The sequence below is a fragment of the Globicephala melas genome, chromosome 4 (assembly GCF_963455315.2).
Source record: "Globicephala melas chromosome 4, mGloMel1.2, whole genome shotgun sequence".
NCBI classification, from domain to species: domain Eukaryota; kingdom Metazoa; phylum Chordata; class Mammalia; order Artiodactyla; family Delphinidae; genus Globicephala; species Globicephala melas.
The window spans coordinates 87,944,638-87,968,687 of record NC_083317.1 but is presented as its reverse complement, the minus strand read 5'-3'; the positions used below and the strand labels follow the sequence as shown (position 1 = coordinate 87,968,687).

At 38.6% G+C, this 24,050-nt stretch overlaps 1 protein-coding gene across 3 annotated transcripts in view; it reads left to right on the top strand.

Annotated features, from left to right (window-relative positions):
• Window positions 1-10,118: 10,118 nt before the first annotated feature.
• Window positions 10,119-24,050, top strand: part of KCNMB2 (potassium calcium-activated channel subfamily M regulatory beta subunit 2) — a 252,881-nt gene continuing 238,949 nt past the window's right edge. For all 3 annotated transcript variants that reach the window (XM_030863238.2, XM_060297604.1, XM_060297603.1), the window contains exon 1: window positions 10,119-10,370. The gene's annotated coding sequence lies outside the window, so the exon portion shown is untranslated. The remainder of the gene's footprint in view (window positions 10,371-24,050) is intronic.

Sequence of the window (24,050 nt, the reverse complement as noted above, 5' to 3'; positions counted from 1 at the left end):
TTATTTTCCATTGTACTAATTTCTGCTTTTATCTTTAAATTATGCTTCTTGCTTTTTAAAATTACTTTTCTAGTCTCTTCAGATGCATACTACTTGCTTTTCTGTTTCATTTTTCTTCTTTAACAGTAAAGGCATTTAAGGCTATACATTTTTAGAGTAGCAGGTTATACCATCCAGAGTCCTCCTTTGTATTTTCTAAATAGTAATTATTTCCATTTGACTCTCCCTTGATCCAGTGGTAATTCAAGACTGTTGTTGTTTTATTTTCTTTTCATTTCTAAGAAGTAAACTTTTTTTTGATCATCTGTGTATTATTTATTTCTAACTTTATTTGTAAGTAATAGAAGAATGCGGCTCATAAAATTCTAACTTTTAAAAATTTGTAAGGTTTTTCTGTGTAGCTAAGTACTTTATTATTATTATTATCAATATTGTTATTATTATTTACTGTTATTATTTTGTAATTTTAATTCTCTATTTGAAAGATGGAAGCCTTTTAAAAATACTTATTGGTATGTGATACTGTTCAATTCTTCTATGATTTTACTTATTTTTTGTATGCTTATTCTGTCCAATTCTTAGCACTATCACTAACTTAAAATAATTTCACCTATTATAATGTTTAAAAGTTCTCCTCTGATTTCCTACAGTTTTCACTTTATGCATTTGCTGATTTATATTTTTAACTGATGGGACAGTGAATATAGGCTTATGACTATTTTAGCTTTTTCAGAAATTATCAATTTTACCATTATATAATGCTTACTTTTATCCTCTATGGTGCTTTTTTTTTTTTTTCTCTATGGTGCTTTTAAGTTTAAATATACTGACTTCCACTAATATTGCAACCCCTGCTTTCTTTTAGCCTGTATTTGCTTGGTATCTCTTTTTCTACTTCTTCATTTTCAACCTTTATTTATCACTTTGATTTTATTTTTCTATAAATAGTATTTACATGAGTTGAATTTGTTTTTAACCCAATTTGACAGTCTCAGTCTTTTAAAGGGAAAATTCTGTCTGTTTACAAATCATAAAATAACCAGTATACTTAATTTTATGTCTTCCTTTCCACTTTATCTTATTTATTTTATATTATTATTTTCTTCTTTTTTTCTTTTTCCTAGTTTTGCTAGTTTAATCACCTTATCCAGTGTGGTGGATTTTTTTTCTTTTGTTACTTTGGACGTTTTACTGTACTATTTCATTCCATCAGTGAATATCTTTCCTTTCCCCACACCCACTACTCTTAAACTCAAAGTATTTTCCCACTGGAACACTGTTTCCACAACTAAGATGCTATATTTCTCATCAACTTGTCTCTCCCCTGTCCTCTATAATATGAGATTTAAAATACTTGGTCTTTTCTTCCTTTCCCAAAGAAGGAGTCCTTTGGAATGCTTTTATCCATTCTCTCCCTCTCTGTTCCAGGCTTTTATCAGAATTCATTTTTCATTGTGACCATTTTGCCTCGTGTCCTCACAGAACATTTTCACAGCATGTTACCAGTCAGCCTGTCCCTATCCAGTCGTGTGTGACTGTGTGAGGTGAATGTGTATGAAATGTCACTGCTTCCCAAGTCTTCTCTTCTGCTGCCTGCATTGTTTGTTTGGTTCCTTCAGTAAATATTCACATAGCAAACAAAGATCTATTGGGGCACTCTATTTTAAGGTAAACTTTAAGACTTGACTCTCCATCTTAACAGTGACCAGCCAAACCTCTTCAATATCCAGTAAAATAGTTCAGTTGAAAAATCATGTAATTAGTGGACTCTCTCTCTCTCTCTCTCTCTCTCTCTATATATATATATATATACACACACACACACATATATATGACTATGTAATCATGAATTATCAAATGTGTCAAAATTGTTAACATCCAAGCTATCATGAAAATATAAGGAAAAGAGGAGGGTTAATCTCAGCCTTTTTAAAACACAAATTTGACGGCATCATTTTTGCCTATGCTACCTCTTCTTGGTTCAGACATGCAAAGCCACTGTGTGTTTCTACTCTATAATTCTGGGATAACAACTTATTTCCTAGATACCATAGTTTTTTCCTACTTATTGGGACAATTTTCTAGCAGGTGGTTCATAAATGTTCTAATGAAGAGGTAGTTTTTTCTAATTTTCACAAAATCACCATCTGGCCATGTTCATAGTTAACATTTCACCAAATTATCTTCTGTTCCACAAGCTTCATCCTCCAAAGGAAATGGAAAAGATAACATTAAAGATAATGTAAAGCTGTTTTGAATGGCTTGTTTGACTTTTATAATGCAATGTATTATAGTAAACCTACCTAAGACTTTTTCTTTTTGGTTAGTAAAATTCTGGGGAATTTTTCTTCAAAAACTGTATGATTAGTTTTTAAATTTCCCTGCATAAGTGATGGCTTTATGGAATACTTATCCAGTGTTTTCCATTCTGTAATGTTAATTTTCCATCTCCATAATAATAAACCCATAATTTAAAAAAACATTTGGGGACATTTTACACTTTTTTGATTGCTGCTTCTCATTACATGTTTCCTAGACATAGTTGGGTCACACTATCAACTTTGTTGCTACCAAGTGCTTTGTGGAAAGCTTTAGGGATGTCAGTTCTGACACATGTCTCAATGATTTCAGGTTATTCTAAATTTCCTTCCTTCCTTGCATATTTTCTGATATTTCAAGCTCACTGCAAAAGAGCACACTGTTTTTAACTACCAGTCAGTGATCCCTGTTAAAAACATAATTTTAGAATTAGTATAATTTAAACACACAAAATAGGAATGGAATTAAAATCACTCACACACACACACAGTTTGAGTCACTTCACTGGCAGGAACTAAAATAAAACACGGACTCCAGTGTAAATTAACATTTGATTGAGTGCAATTTTGACAGGATGTTGATCTGATTTGTGAGTGGGCGATTTTTGTGTGTGTGACATTTAAAAATCACTGAATCGTAGAAAGATGACAAACTCCTTTTTCATATAACAAGCAACATAGTTCTCTTCTGTCTTGTCAAGAAATGCTCCCACCCTTCGTATTAGCACCACTGGTTCTCACTGAAGACATGTGCTCTATTCATTTTGATGAATGCCATAAGAATTCCTTGAAGACAAGAAAAGTTCCAGATTTCCAGTGACTTCCAGTTCATAGAAATGTTTTGTTTGCAAAGCTTATCTGGACAAGTTTCAGGTTTAATGATGGGAAAGCAATTCTAGTAATTTATGTATGTGCTAAAAACTTTGCAAAACACAAAAATTCAAAACTCCTGCCCCCAATATTATTAAGCAAATTGGTTTTCCAGAAAGACACAGCAGATTTAACTTGTGGATTTGTATATTCCTGGTATACAACAGAATTCCCCAAGAGTAGGCATGCCCCAGGTTTCAAAGGACCTCGTTGGGGAGCGACTGCTCTGAGCCATAGGAACACCGTGAATGTAAGCCCCAGGCTTTGCAGCCGGTCTTCACTTCCCTCCCCCGACAAGGGGAAAAGACATTTCCACTTCGGGAAACCGAAACAAAATTCCAACATTAGTAACCCTCTTCCTTTGCCTCCTTTCTCTCCTCTCTTGTTCTATGACACTTGACTTCCCTTCAGTCCCCAAAGCAAAAAGAAAGTCAAATAAACCTCTCTGTGTGAAAGGGAGGAACAAAGCACTCTTTTCCCACCACAATGAATACCCTGCTCTGGGCAGGTCAGACCCCACGGGTGGAACTCTGAAATAGTACAACCCTTCAAGAGAGCAGCTTAGCAAGACATACCAAAAGCCCCTGGTATGTTCACACATTTCAGGTCAATGATCCAGATACGAAACCCTATCTTAAATAAATATAATCAGAGATGTAGACAAAGATTTATGTAAAAAGACCTTCAGCAGAGCACTATGCTAATGAAAAATAAAAATCACCTGGGTGTTTAACAATGGATTTCTTAAATAATTTAGGGAAGATTCATATGGTAAGATATTATGCATCCATTAAAAAAGATTTGAAGATTTTAAAATAACGTGGAAAACATTACAATATTAAGGAGAAAACTAACATATAAAACTACATATGCAATATGTTTTTTAAATATTGATAATACATATTAATATAAGTTACCTGTGGATTGTAGCATCTCAGGAGACTTTTCTTTATATTTTCTACATACTCCAGCTATTCAATCATGAGCATGTGTCACTTTTATAATCAGAATTAAACAGTGTTTTGTTTTCGGGCGGTAAACGGCATGCAGTGAAGCTACCATCATATCTTCATATCTAACCTATATCCTTGATAAAAGTAACTTTACAAATAGATTTCAGTAAACAAAACATTTTTTTATATCCATTTTAATGATTCTTTCCCTAAGTAAATTGTGAAATGTAGAAATATTTATTAACACTTTCCTAGATGTCCAGCATCGAGTAAACACTTAGAAATTCTCCAACTAATAAATAATAGATTTTGCTATAGTTTTGCAAAGCAGGACCTTTTACAATGAATATTCACACACTTGCTAAAAAGCATTTGTTTGTTAAATGATTCTTCTTCCACCCTAAGAATCTAGCAACGTTTAGTGAGTTATTAAAATATCCACATGAATGTAAACATCAACATATAAATCCTTATCCTTTGTACCCAACCTTGGAGCCTTCTGCATACCAGGGATTTTTTGTTCTGTTTTGTTTTGTTTTGAAGACAGATTAACTGATATTGAAAGCAGCAGATATTGTATCTAATGCTATATTGTGTAGAAGGTACATATACTGCAGCACCGTAAGTCATAATAGTAATAATAGCAACCAGCAATCATCTTCTCTTTGATTGCTCGTAGATACACTACGCCTGGAGTGTCACATTGGTATAGTTAGTGCGTGTTTCCGGGAAGCAGGGAGATTGCAGCTAGGCCCCGGGAAGTAAGAGAATCCAAATGAGATAAAACTCCAACAACTGTCACTGCTGTATTTCATGCTTTATTTTAAAGCTGATTTATGTCCAATCCCCTGACAGCCTTCAGAAGGATGGAAATGCAGCCCCAATAAGCTGTCTGCCAAATGCAATGGCTCAGCCAAAGAATGATGGCTTCGGAAAGTTGGTTAAACTAGATTGTGCCAGTGCTTTCTCATGGGCGTCCAGGTGAGGGCTCAGGCATTTTTATCTGTTTGGTGGTGGGAGGGGGGATGTTAGGAGGATGTTTCTCCTATTACAAAAATTCAGGTAAATCAATTAACATGGATATTATATTACCACCTACCTCCTTTTCCCATTTCAACCACATGCATACAGAATGGTAACTTTTTGAAACCTGCTGATAGGACTAACTGCTGATGGAAGGGGAGGTTTCCTGCAGGAATTTCTCTCCTAATTTTTATGAAGACAGACAGAAACGCAGTCAAAGAATCCAAGAAAGAAATCCAAATCATGGCCTCACTAGATGAGTTTGTACCTACAGCCCATGGATCAGAGAGTCCTGTTCAGCTGCCACAATTAGTATAGAACTACATTCAGTGTTGAATCTGTAATTAGAAGAATTCTGAAAATCTATAGTTTATCTTTTAAAAAGGTTTACCAACTCGACCTTAAAAATATAAAAAGCTGCAAAACCAAAGATAAAAAAACAGGCATGAGTGTTTGCAATATGGGAAGAGAAAAAAATATACTGGTAAGCTCCAATTTATACTTTTCATTTTTACAGTTTTAAAAAATTCTTCTGGTGCTTATATTTCTAGATATTTCTAGGAGAAATATTAGGAGCAAAGTGTAAAGTTTCATGATATAAAAATAATACTGGATTATGAGTTAGAAGACATACTTACAGGCTATGTGATCTTGGGGAAATCATTTAACCTCTCTCATCCTCAATTTCTCCAGATGGAAATGGAACTAATAATATTTGCCCTGCCTCTCAGTAGCTTTGTTCTGAGCATCAAATATGATGTGTGTGAATATATTCTGTAAATGTAAAGTTTTAGGAATTCTCATTCCATTAGTAAACTTTTAAAAATCTCTGATGAGAAGGAAAATCTTTATGAAAAGTGTTATAAACAAATGAAAGGCACTTCATTCTGTCTTGGAAATCAGACACTGTGCTTTAAATATCAGATTTTCATCAACTGTTTTCTTTTAACTACTTTCTAGCCTAAAACTTCACGTTTATTCTAGAGAATGTCTCTTTTATGGATCTAAACTGGGACTTCAGAGTAAGTCAGCTTCAGCTTTCACAGGAATATAACAGGAAGGAAGCAGTTTCTAAACTAACTTTCCTATTGTTCCTAGAAAAATAGTCACAACAGGGCAAAAGCAGTTACTCTCTGTATTATTCAGAGCATAAATTATATACTCAAAAATATAATTAGCACTTGTATCTGTGACAAATAACTACACTTTCTGGTTATGTATCTATCAAATTTTCATTTTAATAGTGATGACAATAAAATTATGCATTCATCATTCCATTCATTAAACTGCTTAACTTGCAAACTGTGCATGTAAACTGCAAATTCTCTGCATATGTGATACATCACTCTCACCCAGGCTCCAGTTCTCAACCTAATATTTGTTAACATACACACATTCTTTCCAGAACAAGGTTTTTTTTTTTTTTTTTTTTTGCGGCACGCGGGCCTCTCACTGCTGTGGCCTCTCCGGTTGCGGAGCACAGCCTCCGGACGCGCAGGCTCAGTGGCCATGGCTCACGGGCCCAGCCGCTCCGCGGCATGTGGGATCTTCCCGGACCGGGGCACGAACCCGCGTCCCCTGCATCGGCAGGCGGACACTCAACCACTGCGCCACAAGGGAAGCCCCCGAACAAGTTTTTTTTAATGTGCCTTCAGTGAGCAGATGCCGTCAAAAATGTTATCAAGTTACGGATGCACAGAGTACTCTCGCTGAATGTGTTTGGTAATAGAGTTCTGAACTATCACTTCAGTTCCTGCCTTCTGCTGCCCCAAACTTCATTCTCCAGGGAACCATCCAAAAAAGCAATGCTATGAATTACTAAATTCAATCCTCAGATCAGCTGTTTTTGAAATGGTAGAACACACTTTTAACAAATCCAGCATAGGTTCTCTCTTGTTGAAGAAGGTGTGAGCGCCAAAGATACTTTATTATCTGAAACTTCATTATAGGGAGGGAACTAAGGCGACAGTTATTGGAATGTGATCCAGAAAGCAAAACAAAAACAAGAAATTCTATCTTATATGATCCAACAAGAGAAATTCTTCTCTCTCCCAGGCCCCCTCTCTCTTTGCTAGCCATGCCTCCTTTCTTCCTCCTTTCTTTTCTCCTCTTTCCTATCATACCTCTTACCTCCTCTCTAATCATTCATCTCCATCTCTCTTCCTGATCAGTAAAAACTAGCACTTATTTTAGTATTTCTATTCACAAGAGCTTCTACTCCTCCCTTAATGTGTACCCTGTCTCATTACCACTGCAGTCTTACAACAGCCATTCTGATCACCCCATTTCTCATGAGAGGCTCAAGTAGGCTAATGGAGCCAAGTTTCAAAACCAGGCATCCTTATTCCAGAGGCTGTGCCCTCTTCCAACACCATGTCACCTCCAGAAATTCTTTCCTTCCCCCCTCATAGATCTCTTTCCCTCTTCTTTCCCTCCCTTCAGCTTCCCTTCCTCCTCCATTACTTCAACAAACCATCTTCCACCCATCCCACTCCCACTAAACTGCCTTTTCCAGAAACCTCCTTCATCCTCAGAGAGGTCAAGTGGCCTTTGCTCCTTTGGGGACAGAGCCTCTCTAAAGCATCACTAATCATCTCTGCCCTAGCCCCATCCTCTTACTTCATCCAAGGATCAAAATATGGCGCTGTTAACGGTTTTTATTTTTATAAATTTATTTTATTTATTTATTTTTGGCTGCGTTGGGTCTTTGTTGCTGTGCGTGGACTTTCTCTAGTTGTGGAGAGCGGGGGCTACTCTTCATTGCGGTGCGCAGGCTTCTCATTGCGGTGGCTTCTCTAGTTGCGGAGCACGGGCTCTAGGCACGCGGGCTTCAGTAGCTGTGGCTCATGGGCTCTAGAGCGCAGGCTCAGTAGTTGTGACGCACAGGCTTAGTTGCTCTGCGGCATGTGGGATCTTCCCGGACCCGGCCTTGAACCCGTGTCCCCTGCGTTGGCAGGTGGATTCTTAACCACTGCGCCACCAGGGAAGCCCTGTTAATCGTTTTTAGATTGTCATTTAACTCTTCCTTACATTTGAAAAAAATATTCCAGATACACAATTTATAATATTATTTTCCTGTCATTTTTTAAAGAGAATATCATAAATTCATTTTCCCTGAGATAATCCTTCTTCCATTATAAACTTTTTAAATGATATGCTTGCCTATTAAAAAAAACCACGGGGTTTTTATAAAATGCTGAAGAATAACCTCCGAACAATTTCATTTTGGAATTTTTGTACTCTCACTTCAGTGGTGTCATTTACTGCAATTACAAACTGTGAAAATGTGGTACTAAAGGCAATAATTTTGTATTCCCCAGACTCCTTACAACTGTGAAATTTTATTACTCAGCTAAGAAAGAGTTTCTCTTGCATGATCATGAGGCTAGTGAAAGTTTTTGTACAAAACACAAAAAATGATTTTTTTTTTCTATTTTAAGAACTGAAAATTTGAAAAAGCCTTCTTTTTGTCCTACTAACATAATGGGAACAGAATTATTTTTTGAAATTTAAATTACGGTATTTTCTGATTTTGATTTTGCCCCAGGGAAACCACTATAAGAATACTTAATTAGAATGAAACGTGGTTACAGTTTGTGATACAAGGAGATTTTTCCACTAGGTCACACTTTATTCTTGAAAAGAAATTGTGACCAGTCAAGTAACAACTAAAATTCACATACAATCAGGGCATAATCAAACCAACATCCAGAAGTTTAAAAAAACAGAAAGGGGGAAAAAAGTATCTTTTTTAAAACATCAGACTTCTGAGCAATTCAGATATTCAGTTCTTGCATATAATAAATAATGGATGCTGTGATCATAATAGTATTTCTAGATAACAAAACTACCAGTAATTAAATAGTGTTGATCTACAATCATTCCCTTTGAGATTTTGTTTTGCAGTAGTTTTTGTCTGTTTGTTAATCCCACCTCATTTTCAATTCTATAGGCCAGTATAGTACATTTCCCTTCATATTCCATCTGCTGCTTTCCCTAAGCCCCTCCCCTGAAGCAGACCACTCTGTTTCCATAGTAACTAGTATATAACTATTGCTCCTGGGGTAGCAGGAGGGGAGAAAGAACAGCAGAAGAAAAGGACTAAATCTGGTTAGTAAGAGCATGACACATCCTCTACGTTACTGTGAGTTACCAAGAACTTTTTTCTGCTTCCCTGTTTGGAAAAGTACATAGAACTTTTCAGAGTAGCACTTCCAGCAAGTAATACCATCTTCTCTGACCAATGGTAAGAAATCCTTCTTCCACCTTCCATGATTATGACTGTCCAAAGTGGATCAAGGGAGTGTACACTTCCCCATCCCTTCCACCCAGCATTCATTCTTTCCATTTGGACAGTAGTCCAGGGCATATGATTGCTTCAAACTAGAACACAAAGCTCTGTAAATCAGTATGAAACAATAAATGCGCTCATTGATCAGTTCAGTCCGTTCGATACCTAATTTGAGATTTTATGTAAATGCATGCCCTGAACCCTACCTCAGTAATGATGAGAACATTTCCTATGGGGATTGATCCTTTTACCTAACTCTAGAGAATGCTTATTTTTGTAACTGGGAAGGGAAGGATTCCCTTGCTGGGAGTGAGAATTGTTTGGGGAATCCTAGAATGTTTATTCTCAACTTCACTTTCCATGTAAAAATACCTATTTGAAAAAGGAATTCTCTCTCTTATAGCTAAAAAGAATTTGGAAATCTGATCCAATAGGCAGGGTGGTGTTGGTCTCAGTCTTACTGTAAGGAAGTCTGAGCCCTCTCTCCCTTTTTAATATGAGAATTCGAAAGCAGTGGGGAAGTGATGCTGGACCTATCACAGCATTGCTAACAGACAGCCTATTACAGTATTTAATAAAAACAGAAACAGCATGCCTATCATAGGCTAATAAATCCTACCTCCTGCACGCTTTAAAAACAGTAAGAAGCAGCTTTAACGGAGCTTCAGATAACTAATTTCAAGCATGGCTGTCTAGCGAGCCTGTCACTCCTATTGTCCTTCCAAACTCTTTCAGACATTTTGAGCAGGGAGTATTAAAGCTATGAGTTAGCAAGGGTTGTGACATTAATGGTCCAGAAAGGCTTTAGGCACAAGAGGTAATGATAATTACTGATGGCTATTTGGAGGACTGCACTGGATCGCTGTCATTAAAAATTAAGCGTGGCTTTTGAGGAAGATGTGACAACTACCAGAGGTAGGATTTGCATGTAAAACAAAGGAATCTGTTGCTGTTTCGTGCTTTTTGTTTGCTCTGTGTCGTGTGGGTCGTGAATTGCAGCCAGGTGCGGAGTGAGAAGCAGGAAGGGGAGAAGGGGGAGTGGGAGACGGATCTGCTTAAAGCAAAACACAGTGGATACTATTATGTTTTATGGCAGCAATGCCTCGAGGACAAACTGGCTCCAGACTCGCAGCCTGCTGAGTGTGCATTCCACGTTGCTTTTCCCTTGGAGTAGAATGCTTAGAGGTCGTGGAGAAAACAGTTTCCTTCTTATCTATGTGGCCAGCTGGGCTGTTGGTAGTGGTAGGGTTGAGTGAAGACTTTGGTGGCTGGGAGGCATAAAGGTCCGAGAAAAATAACGATGAAGCTGTCCTAAAGACTTGAAACCTGTTAGATAAATGTTTTATTTATTTATTAGCCATAGTCTAATTTTTAAAAGGGTAAATTGGAAGATTACAATGGATTTCCCTGATAAAGAACTACTTTGGATTTAATCTATTATAAAAGAAAATTGGGTACCTTCGTCCATTTTGCATATCGAAAGGCTGATCCACACTGTTTGTATGAATGGTTTTGCTAAAGCAGAGCAAGAGTTTTGCACTGAAGAAGGGGCTTTCTCTCTATTCCTGCTCTTGCTTTTAAACAACTGCCAGGGCTGCAGATGGAAATGGTGATTCGTTAGAGGTTATGGACTTGACGTTTTAGCTTTTTTTTTCTTTTTCTTTTCTAAATGAACAGGATAAAAGCACAATTCTCCTTGAAAGATGAGAGGGGCAGTTGGCTTCACAGTCCAGTGGATAATGAGTGGATTTGCAGGGAACTTATACTGCTTTGTACTTTATTATTATACTTTATCGGTATAGCTCAATCAGAAAAGGAAATATCAGAAAACCATAAGCTGAGATTTTTTTTAAGCAAAAATGCAATGATCAGAAACCAATGTTTCTCCAACTTGATCTGTGGTGCAAGTTTCAGTATTCGTCATTGCATGTGACCCTCAGTGTGAAGTGGCAGAAACATAGTGAGTGAATTTCTCAGTGCTGTTGTGTTATTTCCCTAACAGACTTCACAAACTCCAAGATGTAAAGATGTTATTTTAGTTTTGAAGAACTATGTTCTGATGCACTGATTCAGTATAACAAATGGCAAAGATACACAGAATAATTGTATATTTATAAAAGAATGTAATATTCTTCAATATACCTAAAAGTTCTTTATTAATGGAGTATTAAGTAGAAATAAAAGTGAAAGACAATTATAGCATGTTTTCAGCTAAATACTAGAACCAAGGCCGAGTGGGGCTTATTCTCTTCTATGATGCAGTTGAGTGTGCACATTTGTGAGCATCTGTGTATATACTGCCATTCACAAACGTACAAAGTTGAAATCATTTCCCTGTAGCGGGTGGCATCTATGCTTAAAGTTGTGTGTCTATTTATCTTAATAGCGTGATGACTGCTACTGAACCACTCAAACTCTCTTGACTAGTCTTTATGTGACCAAGAGCACATGTCCATGAAACGACCATATAGAATTTTTAACGCAATTGATGGGTATGACATCGTTTTCTGCTTCTATGTGGCTAGTGGAATGTGTGACCTTGACCTTGTAAAGTCCCATTCTCTAGCCAATTGTGCTCACCAGTCAAGAACTCATATATAGGAAAAGAGAGCTCATAATACATAAACAGAAACACACACACAGTTACTGCTGTCAGAAGTTTACAACTGAAGGTTGTTTCTATTGTTTTCATTAATTTCATTCATTTGAAAAGGACTTTCACTGGCTCTGGTTTTACCAATATCTTCTGAATCTAATCACATCAAGCATTTATTTTAGAGGCAATCCATGACATCATAGTTGTCAACAGAAGAAATTATTTTGCTGTGGTCACGCCCCTAACATTTTACTGATAAACTAAAATTACTTTTCACGGTTTTTACAGATTTATGGGAAAAGTCTCCGTATGATATTTTGGTGGTGTATTTGTCTATACCGGACCCCCACAGCATGAAAAATATAGGGGAAATATGCTAATTCTTTTCTTCCTTTGGTGGGGAAAGCCAAACCAAGTACTTTAGTCAAAGCAACCTGCTTTGTGTCACAAATTAATTTCATTACCTGTTTACATAAATAGATACCAACCAAAACATTTCCAAATATCCTTTCCTTTTAGTTTCTGCTACATATAGTAAAAAAAACCCAACAATGCTCCAGTTATACCGAAAGCAAGTCTGGAATCTACCCTAACATAAAAAAAATAAGCGAAGCTTTGGTCAGTCTTGTTTTCTCAGTCCCCATGGGTAGCACGCCATCATATCAGTCACCAAGACACAAGTCACCAAGTCCAGAATCATTCTTGTTCTCTGTCTCTCTCATATACACACCCAGTCATCATTCTACTCTATTGGTAGATATCAAACCAGACATTTCTCAAACTAACACAAACTTCTCTTTGATTACCTCACTCCTCTCACCAAAATACGGAAATTAAATCTTCCAAAACTATTCCTGCTAATATATCAAATAAAAAAGCAGACTACAATAATGTACACATAATACAATCTTAATTTAAATATATGTGTGTATGAAAACAAACTAGAAAAAAATGTACCAAAATGTTGGCAGTAGTTATCTCAGTGTGGTATCATTGATGTATTTTATTCTTTTTATTCGTCTGTTGCTAAATTTTTTAGGGTTGCTAATTTTTTTTCAAAAAGCAGATATTATATTAATAGTCACAAGATTAACATCATCAAACTTTATCTATGTTTATGTTTATCTACTTTATCTACTTTATGTTTATCTACTTCATCTATGTTTCCTTTTTCAACTATGGTGCCAACTTTTCCCATTATCATACATTATATAATATACTATGTCTTCACTCCAAATTCCAAAGTAATTTTTTGGTCTATGAAAGACTGAGGAGAGGTTCCATTTCCTATCAGAGACCCTTCCTCCTTGGGTTTCTTGGTATATCACGAAAATCTCAGCATCATCCTTTCTCAGAGACTGACTTCAACTCTTAACTTAGATTTCTTAGAAAAAGACATTGTATGTGTGTGTGTGTGTGTGTGTGTGTGTGTGTGTGTGTGTAACTCTACAGATAGAGTATTTTTTAATATCCTTTGCTGGCTCCTCATTATCTCCTAAATCTTTAAATGCTGGACTGCTCCACGGCTCAATCATAAATCTCCTCTTTATCTATATACTTACTCCCTAAATGTGTCTCAAAGCCTTAGAAACTATCTATAAACAGCTCACAAATTCTAATTCTTAACCTGGACTTTTCCCCTAACCTCCATACTTACATATTCAGTTACTTACAAAACTTTTCCACTTAAATGCCTTATAAGCATCTCACACTTCACATGTTCAAAATCAAATTTCTGAATTTCCTCTTCCCATATTTCCCCCACATATGTAAGTAGAAACTTCATTCTTCTACTTGCTTGGAGTCCTAGATGAATCCTCTCTTCCCTTCCCACATTACAGAAAATCCCATTGCCTCTACCTTCAAATTGTACGTAGAATTCAACTACTTATTATTCCCACTGCAAATTATTATTCCCACAGAATACATTCTGTTCTGTACCCAATGCCAGTGGTTATTTCAAAATTGAAGTTGTATCATAATATCTTTTGCTCTAAAACCTCCAATATCTTCCCATCTAACTACAGATAAAAGCCAGACCCTTACAATGGGCCACAGACTGTGCATATCAGCAGCTGGGTTCCTCTCTGGCCCCTTCTGCTCCCACTCTCCCTTTAGCACTTCACTTCAGCCACACTGACCTCCTGGCTGTTCCTCAAACATGCCACACACTCTCAAACCCCAGAGACTCTCAAACCTTTGACTTTTCTGTGCCCGATGCCTGGAAAATTCTTCCCCTCCATAGACACATGACTCAGTTTCTCACTTTCTTCAGGTCTCTGCCAAATGCCACTTTATCAGAGAAGACTTCCCTGAAAACCTTGTTTCAAATCACCCCCTTGCACAATTCCTATTCCCAGTCCCTGCTTTCTTTTTCTTTATAGCATACCAAATTATCCATCAACATATTGTATGTTGAGTTCTTATTGCCTGTCTCTCTCCTACTAGAATGTAAACTCTGTGAGAGCAAGGACTTTTTTGTGTTCCCTGACATATCCATAGCACCAATCGTCGAATGAATAAATTGTTGAATGTAGGAATTGAATGTTTTCCCCCATTAGAACCATTAATAGCATTAGGTTCCAACCAGAAGTTTTTCAACCTCAAGGTCTAATCTCTGTGTCATAACATCCTGCTGATTTTTCCAAAAAAAAAAAAAAAAAAAACAGAAAAGATACTGAACACCTTGAAGAAAGTCAAGGAGATTTATCAAGATGATTTTCTTTCTCCTCCCTACACGGGAAGGAAAAAATCACATCACTGATCCCAATCTATGTCAGAGCAAATAAAAATTCAATTTGCCTCAATTTGATCTTATCCAAAAGATGACTTCTATTTCAAAAAGGCATCTTCACAGATCTATACAAATGACTACGGACATAGACGTGTCCTATATTTTCTCTGCTCTTCTCTGGTGATGGGGGAAGAGATGGCAAAGCTAGGTTGAAAGGTACGGTTGGAATCAATATACCTTTCTGAGCCTACAAGCCCCAGTAGCCTATGTCGCAAGAGGAATCAATCAATAATAATCAACAATTGTACTATTCACTTACATTCATTTCTTTCTCTCAAAATCAGCATGATTTTAACCAGTCTCATGGTCTAGTTAACAGTGACCTCTCTACCATTCATAAGGCACATGTTTTCAAATAATTAAATTATAATAAAATAATCTTATTTTCCAAATTGGGTACAAATAATAATGCCCAATATTTCAAGAATGCTCTACAGTCTAGAGAAGTAGCGTAGTTTGAAAAGGACACAGCGCCGGAGACAAGCACAGGCTTTAGGAATAGACAGACTTGGTCTGAATCTCACCTTCTTCACTTCATGACTGTGTGACCATGGGCAAATTTTAATCTAAACCAGTCTCAGTTTCCTCACTGGTAATGGGTGATAATAATACCTACTTCTTTGGGTTAAAGATTAAATGTGATAATGTATGCCAGTGCCCCATTAGAGTACTGGGCACAAAAGAGATGCTTAAAAAGTAATAGCGTTCTCTTTGTCATTTAATCTTTACAGTGTGCCAGAGTAGTAAATATACTTTCCATTGAACAGGTAAGAAAACTGAAGTGTAGAGAATTTGATCATTGAAATTGCTCAAGTTCAAAGAACTAGTAAGCTATTGAAATTTACTCTCCCTTTAGCCATAGAGACTCCTGATAAATAGAACGTCAGATTAACTATCTTTAATATATTTAGTGACTAAAGACTGCTATTGATTAGGGAAATTTTTTAAAAGAGAGGATCTGAAGAAAAGATTTTTCTTTCCTCTATGAACAATGTGGGTGCCTCAGATATTCCTTCCCTAAAGGAAAAGTAGACTCAAACTCCAGTGAAATTACTTAAATGAATGCTAATTTACTTATTAAGAAAACCTCAGTCTCTAGAATGCATATAATGGAGCATGGAAACCCCAGCTTCACAGCCATGAAGACCATGGTTTGGATCCTACTTTTGCTCGTTCCTGTTGTTTAAACATTTCTGAGCCTCCCTTTCTGCAGCAGAAATGTAGATAGTCATAGTACACATTGGGGTTGTGAGGATTAAATGAGATAATCTATGCATAGCTGTTAGCCCTGTGCTTGGTACAAATTAAGTGCATAATACATATTACCTATCACCACTTTAACTGTTATTATTATCTAAAATGATACTTTAAACATTATATATATTATGACACTGAGAGTTTTGGTTTCAGGTATCTCTTTAGTTCTTATTTCTTGCTATTGCATGCCTCTAACCTCATTCAGTAGATATCATTTAAGAGTCATTTAAGCATCACGGCATCATATAAGAATTCAAGGTGTTTGAGCATCTGGCCAGCACTAGAAACAGAATTTCCGGAAATGTGTGACATTTGCTCATTTCTTATTAGACCCAAAATGAAAGATGCAAATTTGGAAAAATCAAGAAAATGTTTGCTTTTCTGAGATACTAAACCCAATTTTATAGATTCATGTTAAAAGAACCTTAACCAAGTGTCTTCCCTCGGCCTTGTCAGGCTCCAGTTTCAATATTTCCTGTCTTCACTCTGTTTATGGCTGTATGGGCTGAATTACTGGTAAACTGAATGCATCATCATACAATATGACTTGGGTGTAGGGTGTGCATGAGATTGGCAATTAGCATCATCAATTATTCTAGATTTATATTACTAATTTTTTTTTAATTTATTTATTTAATTTATTTATTTTTGGCTGTGTTGGGTCTTCGTTGCTGTGCGCGAGCTTTCTCTAGTTGTGGCGAGCGGGGGCTACTCTTCGTTGCGGTGCGTGGGCTTCTCATTGTGGTGGCTTCTCTTGCTGCAGAGCATGGGCTCTAGGCACACGGGCTTCAGTAGTTGTGGCATGTGGGCTCTAGAGCACAGGATCAGTAGTTGTGACGCACGGGCTTAGCTGCTCCCCGGCATGTGGGATCTTCCCGGACCAGGGCTCAAACCCGTGTCCCCTGCGTTGGCAGGTGGATTCTTAACCACTGTGCCACCAGGGAAACCCTATTACTAATTCCTTAATGCAAAGGAATTTAATTTCATTTAATTGCTCAATGGAAATCAGCACTTCCAATTAAACTATTGGGAAACTCTCAAATACTAATCTACTACATAGGCTAAACTTTAATCAGTCTGAACTTCATTCTGCACTGAACAACTTCTCAAATTTCATCTTCCTGAAGGTTGGTTTGTGCCACTAACTATTGTATCTGTATGGGTGCTTCCTTTAGTATTTTGTCATTTCTCAAATCCACCTCCTTAAGTGCAACTGGTACCAAGAGTGGTATCTCTCTCCAAAAATGTAGATATGCCACTGTCATAAAAATGTCACCGATTTTCAAGGTTTGATTTTTTTTTTTAATATTCACAAGATATTGCTCCTTTTTGCTCCAAAATACTCTGTGCATATTTCTACCATGGCCTTTAGCACACTGTGCTGTAATCTTTGGTTCACTTATCTGCTCCCCTCCTCCCCAGTGAAACTGTAAGTCCCTGGAGGTTAAGGACTGGGTCATAGTCATGGCAATATTTCCAGTGCCTGGTAGTGATCTTGGCAGTAGTTAATGCTCAATAAGTATTTCTCGAATAAATGAATCAATGATGTCTACACTAGATTTCTTTTTTTTTTTTTTTTTTTTTTTTTTTAAACATCTTTATTGGAGCATAATTGCTTTACAATGGTATGTTAGTTTCAGCTTCACAACAAAATGAATCAGTTATATATATACATATGTTCCCATATCTCTTCCCGCTTGCGTCACCCTCCCTCCCACCCTCCCTATCCCACCCCTCCAGGCGGTCACACAGCACCGAGCTGATCTCCCTGTGCTATGCGGCTGCTTTCCACTAGCTATCTACCTTACGTTTGGTAGTGTATACATGTCCATGCCTCTTTATTGCTTTGTCACCGTTTACCCTTCCCCCTCCCCATAGCCTCAAGTCCATTCTCTAGTAAGTCTGTGTCTTTATTCCTGTTTCACCCCTAGGTTTTTCATGACATTTTTTTTTTCTTAAATTCCATATATATGTGTTAGCATACGGGTCTCTTGCAGACAGCAAATATATGGGTCTTGTTTTTGTATCCATTCAGCCAATCTGTGTCTTTTGGTGGGAGCATTTAGTCCATTTACATTTAAGGTAATTATCGATATGTGTGTTCCCATTCCCATTTTCTTAATTGTTTTGGGTTTGTTATTGTAGGTCTTTTCCTTCTTTTGTGTTTCTTGCCTAGAGAAGTTCCTTTAGCAGTTGTTGTAGAGCTGGTTTGGTGGTGCTGAACTCTCTCAGCTTTTGCTTGTCTCTAAAGGTTTTAATTTCTCCATCAAATCTGAATGAGATCCTTGCTGGGTAGAGTAATCTTGGTTGCAGGTTTTTCTCCTTCAACACTTTCAATATGTCCTGCCACTCCCTTCTGGCTTGCAGAGTTTCTGCTGAAAGATCAGCTGTTAACCTTATGGGGATTCCCTTGTGTGTTATTTGTTGTTTTTCCCTTGCTGCTTTTAATATGTTTTCTTTGTATTTAATTTTTGACAGTTTGATTAATATGTGTCTTGGCGTATTTCTCCTTGGATTTATCCTGTATGGGACTCTCTGTGCTTCCTGGACTTGATTAACTATTTCCTTTCCCATATTAGGGAAGTTTTCAACTATAATCTCTTCAAATATTTTCTCAGTCCCTTTCTTTTTCTCTTCTTCTTCTGGAACCCCTATAATTCGAATGTTGGTACGTTTAATGTTGTCCCAGAGGTCTCTGAGACTGTCCTCAGTTCTTTTCATTCTTTTTTCTTTATTCTGCTCTGCAGTAGTTATTTCCACTATTTTATCTTCCAGGTCACTTATCCGTTCTTCTGCCTCAGTTATTCTGCTATTGATCCCATCTAGAGTACTTTTAATTTCATTTATTGTGTTGTTCATCGTTGCATGTTTCATCTTTAGTTCTTCTAGGTCCTTGTTAACTGATTCTTGCATTTTGTCCATTCTATTGTCCATTCTATCTCCAAGATTTCGGATCAACCTTACTATCATTATTTTGAATTCTTTTTCAGGTAGACTGCCTATTTCCTCTTCATTTGTTAGGTCTGATGGGTTTTTATCTTGCTCCTTCATCTGCGGTGTGTTTTTCTGTCTTTTCATTTTGCTTATCCTACTGTGTTTGGGGTCTCCTTTTTTGCAGGCTGAAGGTTCGTAGTTCCTGTTGTTTTTTGTGTCTGTCCCCAGTGGCTAAGGTTGGTTCAGTGGGTTGTGTAGGCTTCCTGGTGGAGGGTACTAGTGCCTGTGTTCTGGTGGATGAGGCTAGATCTTGTCTTTCTGGTGGGCAGGTCCACGTCTGGTGGTGTGTTTTGGGGTGTCTGTAGACTTATTATGATTTTGGGCCGCCTCTCTGCTAATGGGTGGGGTTGTGTTCCTGTCTTGCTAGTTGTTTGGCATAGGATGTCCAGCACTGTAGCTTGCTGGTCGTTGAGTGAAGCTGGGTGCTGGCGTTGAGATGGAGATCTCTCGGAAATTTTTGCTGTTTGATATTATGTGCAGCTGGGAGGTCTCTTGTGGATCAGTGTCCTGAAGTTGGCTCTCCCACCTCAGAGGCACAGCACTGACTCCTGGCTGCAGCACCAAGAGCCTTTCATCCACAGGGCTCCTTAATTTGGGATGATTGGTTGTCTATTCAGGTATTCCACAGATGCAGGGTACATCAAGTTGATTGTGGAGCTTTAATCCGCTGCTTCTGATGCTGCTGGGAGAGATTTCCCTTTCTCTTCTTTGTTCTCACAGCTCCCAGGGGCTCAGCTTTGGATTTAGCCCCGCCTGTGCGTGTAGGTCGCCGGAGGGCGTCTGTTCTTTGCTCAGACAGGACGGGGTTAAAGGAGCCGCTGATTCGGAGGCTCTGGGTCACTCAGGCCCGGGGGTAGGGAGGGGCACGGAGTGTGGGGCGGGCCTGCGGCAGCAGAGGCCGGCGAGAAGTTGCAGCCTGAGGCGCGCCTGTGCGTTCTCCCGGGGGAGTTGTCCCTGGATCCCGGGACCCTGGCAGTGGCGGACTGCACAGGCTCCCCGGAAGGGCTTGTGGCTAGTGACCTGTGTTCGCACACAGGCCTCCCGGTGGCGGCAGCAGCGGCCCTAGCGTCTCATGTCTGTCTCTGGGCTCCGCACTTTTAGCCGCGGCTTGCGCCCGTCCCTGGAGCTCTCTCAAGCAGCGTTCTTAATCCCCTCTCCTCGTGCACCAGGAAACAAAGAGGGACGTAAAAGTCTCTTGCCTCTTCGGCAGTTCCAGACTTCTCCCCGGACTCTCTCCCGGCCAGCCGCGGCGCACTAACGCCCTGCAGGCTGTGTTCACGCCGCCAACCTCAGTCCTCTCCCGCGCTCCGACAAAAGCCGGAGCCTCAGCTCCCAGTCCCGCCCGCCCCGGCGGGCGAGCAGACAAGCCTCTCGGCTGGCGAGTTCCGGTCGGCCCGATCCTCTGCGCTGGAATCTGTCCGCTTTGTCCTCCGCACCCCTGTTGCTGTGCTCTCCTCCGCGGCTCCCAAGCTCCCCCACTCCGCCTCCCGAAGCCTCCACCCGCGAAGGGGCTTCCTAGTGTGTGGACACTTTTCCTCCTTCACAGCTCTCTCCCGCTGGTGCAGGACCCGTCCCTATCCTTTTGTCTCTGTTTAGTTTTTTCTTTTGCCCTACCCAGGTACGTGGGGGGTTTCTTGCCTTTTGGGAGGTCTGAGGTCTTCTGCCAGCGTTCAGTAGATGCTCTGTAGGAGTTGTTCCATGCGTAGATGTATTTCTGGTGTATCTGTGGGGAGGAACGTGATCTCCGCGTCTTACTCTTCCGCCATCTTCCCGGAAGTCCCTACACTAGATTTCTTAGTGTCCACTTTGACCTAAGGAGGGTTAATGACCAAGTGGACAACTCAATCATGACCTCAGAAATAGAGTGCTGCGTGGAACTAGTTTGTAATAATGAAGCCTGGACCTGCCATGTGCTTACTCACTTCTCATTCACCTGTTGTCTCACCTCTTCTCTTTTTATTGTTAGGCCCAATCAGGGGCATTAGTGACTTTTTCCCCATCCCTTCCTCTCTACTGTCTGTCCACAGTCACTACCCCATCTTGATAAAGAGTATGGTGGGGTGTTGCATTCGAAGTCGACTTGCAGTCTGACAGCCTCGGACAGCAAATGCCTGAACCCCCTCCTCATCAAAGCCAGGGTGACAGATAAGCCTGGGTGAGAATTTCAGCTCAGGGGGAGGGAAGGGAATAAATCAGCTGTCAAAATGTCAGGCGTGCTGGCTTCTTAGGAAAGGAAGAGAAGATGCTTATATTGCTAAACAGGAGGGCTTTGGTTTACATTTGCCAGCATTTGTACTAAATGGGGAAAATGTCAGATGAATCCCACATGCAAGTTCCTTGTCACCTTGGTGTTTTCCTGAGTGTGAAATTAAAACTCCAGAATACTCTGGACATAGGAGTTCATTTTCAGCTATCCATAAATCCATTTAACAAGTAAAAAAGAATAGTTAGGCAAGTAGTAAAATATATAACTAAATTTTAAAGTATAATTTTAGCTTAGATAACTAGATTGCAAACTCCTTGAGAGAAGACACTATATTTTTATAATTCTCAGGTGAAGAGAACTATATTAAATATATGTCATGTTTTTTAGAATAACTTTTTGACTAATATACACTTCCCTCTTAACCCTATTCCCTGAAGTAAAGCCATACAGAAGTCAGTTAAACGTCTTATCATTATTTACCAGGCTGCCTGACTGGAGATTTAGCGTTCTAGAAACCACACAAATCTTAATTCCACTGGATCCCCTTTGTGCACTATGGTTGTAGATAGGGCTCTTATAGAAGAGGAAGGAAAGAAGGTCTTGTGAGTCCCAATGTTGCCTGTCTATTCATAGAATCTTATTACTCACAGGCATTTGTGATTGGAAATGATTTACAAAACCAACCCACGTAGGCTTCTACCAAAGGAGGATTCAATTTGGAACTCTGTCAAAATAAAGCCCTTACAACACTACGTGCATAAGGGGGACTCCACTGTGTTTTGTGCAATAGTTCGGGGCTTTAAAAACAATTAGCTTGGTTTTGTCAGACTGTCTTTTTTATTATTTTTTTTAATTTTTTGTTTTTCCTGGAAAGCTGGTAAAGGTCACGTGACTGACTTCATAATTCTTAGCCACAAAAGTAAAGTATCTTTCAAAGTGAAACTCTTAGAAAGTTAAAAAAATAGGCAGCAATTCAAATGCAAATCTGGAATTTTTCTTGCTCTGCCTCAGATGCAGAGGATCACTCTGGCCATGCTGCATAAGGCACTTTATGAGTAGAAGAAAGAAGCCGTTGGTAAATCTTGCCCATGACATAATTTTTGAATGTCTTGAGTTTGGTTTTGTATAAGCATCTAAAAATGTCTGACCATAGGAAGAATTTGTAGCTCCATCAAATTGAACTATAACTTCCTCAAAGGGATTATATTTCTGTAGTAAATCTAGGACCCTTGATTGTCTTTGGATATTTTTTAATTTTGCAATTTATTCCAAATGAAGGAATTGGTGGTGGAGGAGGGGACAACAAGCTGACATCCAGAAGAAAATAATACCTAACTTTAGACAGAATTGCAACAGGACTGGTCCAGTTTCTTCTTCTCTGTGAGGATGATCAATGACTGGTTTAACTTCACTTCCTAGTGGTTTTATTTGATCCTGTGTGGTGCTTGGGAACAGCCATGTGGGGCTCTCTGTGTAGACAACTCAAGGTAACTATTTGCTTTAAAAACATAAAAATAGAACAGTACAGGACTCAATTCTCTGTTGGAATGAATCAAAAGAAAAGAGAGAGGGAAACAAAGTTCATATCAAAAGGAGAAAGAAGGCCTAGATAATATGTTACCAAATTTGAGAAAATATTTCTGGGTATATAAAAGACAACAATAGCCCTGATATGGAGAAACGTGGCTAGAGAATGTCTATTACGACCTGCTTCTCAATCTTCTAGGCCTATTTCCTCATTGACAAGTGGATTTAGTGTCTACTGAACTGAAACTGAAAAAAGACTTGGTATAAAGAAAATAGAAGATGGGCTCTGATTTATGTCTATATGAAAAGTTGCCTTGTGTGTAATTTTGATTTCAGATTGTCTAGTAGAAGATTCTTCCCCTTAGCCTATGAACATGTTCAGCTATCCACATTACTTTAAAAAAGATCTATTCTCCATCCTCCTACTCTTTAATTTATCAATCCTCATTTTATATCTGCATTCATTCAAGTATTCATTCATTTATTTAACAAATATTAATTGAACATCCACTATGGGCTAAGCACCGTGATGGGTATTGGGGCTACAATGTTGAGCCAAATCAGAAATGACCCCCCCTAACCATGGAGGTGACAGTCCTTAATGAGAAAGACAGTATTCATATAGTCACACAAATAAATACAAAATTACAAATGTAATAAGCACTAAGAGGTTATTTAATTGGAGACAGCATAGTCAAGGATGTCAGGGAAAGATTCTCTGAGGAGGTGATGACTGAGTTGCTTAATGAAGAAGCATAAAAGTGAAAAAAAAGAGCAAGTATGAAAGCAGTGGGGATTAGAAGAGAAGCTTTCTAGGCAGAGAAAAAGCATGGGCAAAGGCTAAAGCATGGGCCCTTCACTTATTTGACATGTACCAAGTGCCGAGTGTGTGTGTGTGTGTGTGTGTGTGTGTGTGAGAGAGAGAGAGAGAGAGAGAGAGAGACAGAGAGAGAATTTCTGGCCTTCATGGAGCTTACATACACTCTAGTGAAAATCAATAAATTAAAAAATTAGTAAACAGATAAAAAGGAAGTCTGTTGGAGAGAGTAGATGGGTACTAATAGATGGCCAGTGTGGCTGGAGGGCAGGAATCAAGCACCATGTGGTTAAAGATAAGGCTGGAGAGGCATAAAGAGCCTGGCTAGTTAGGACCTTACAGGTCACGTTAAGGGTTTGCTCTTTATTCTAAGACCAGTGGAAAGGCATCCAAGATGTTAAGCA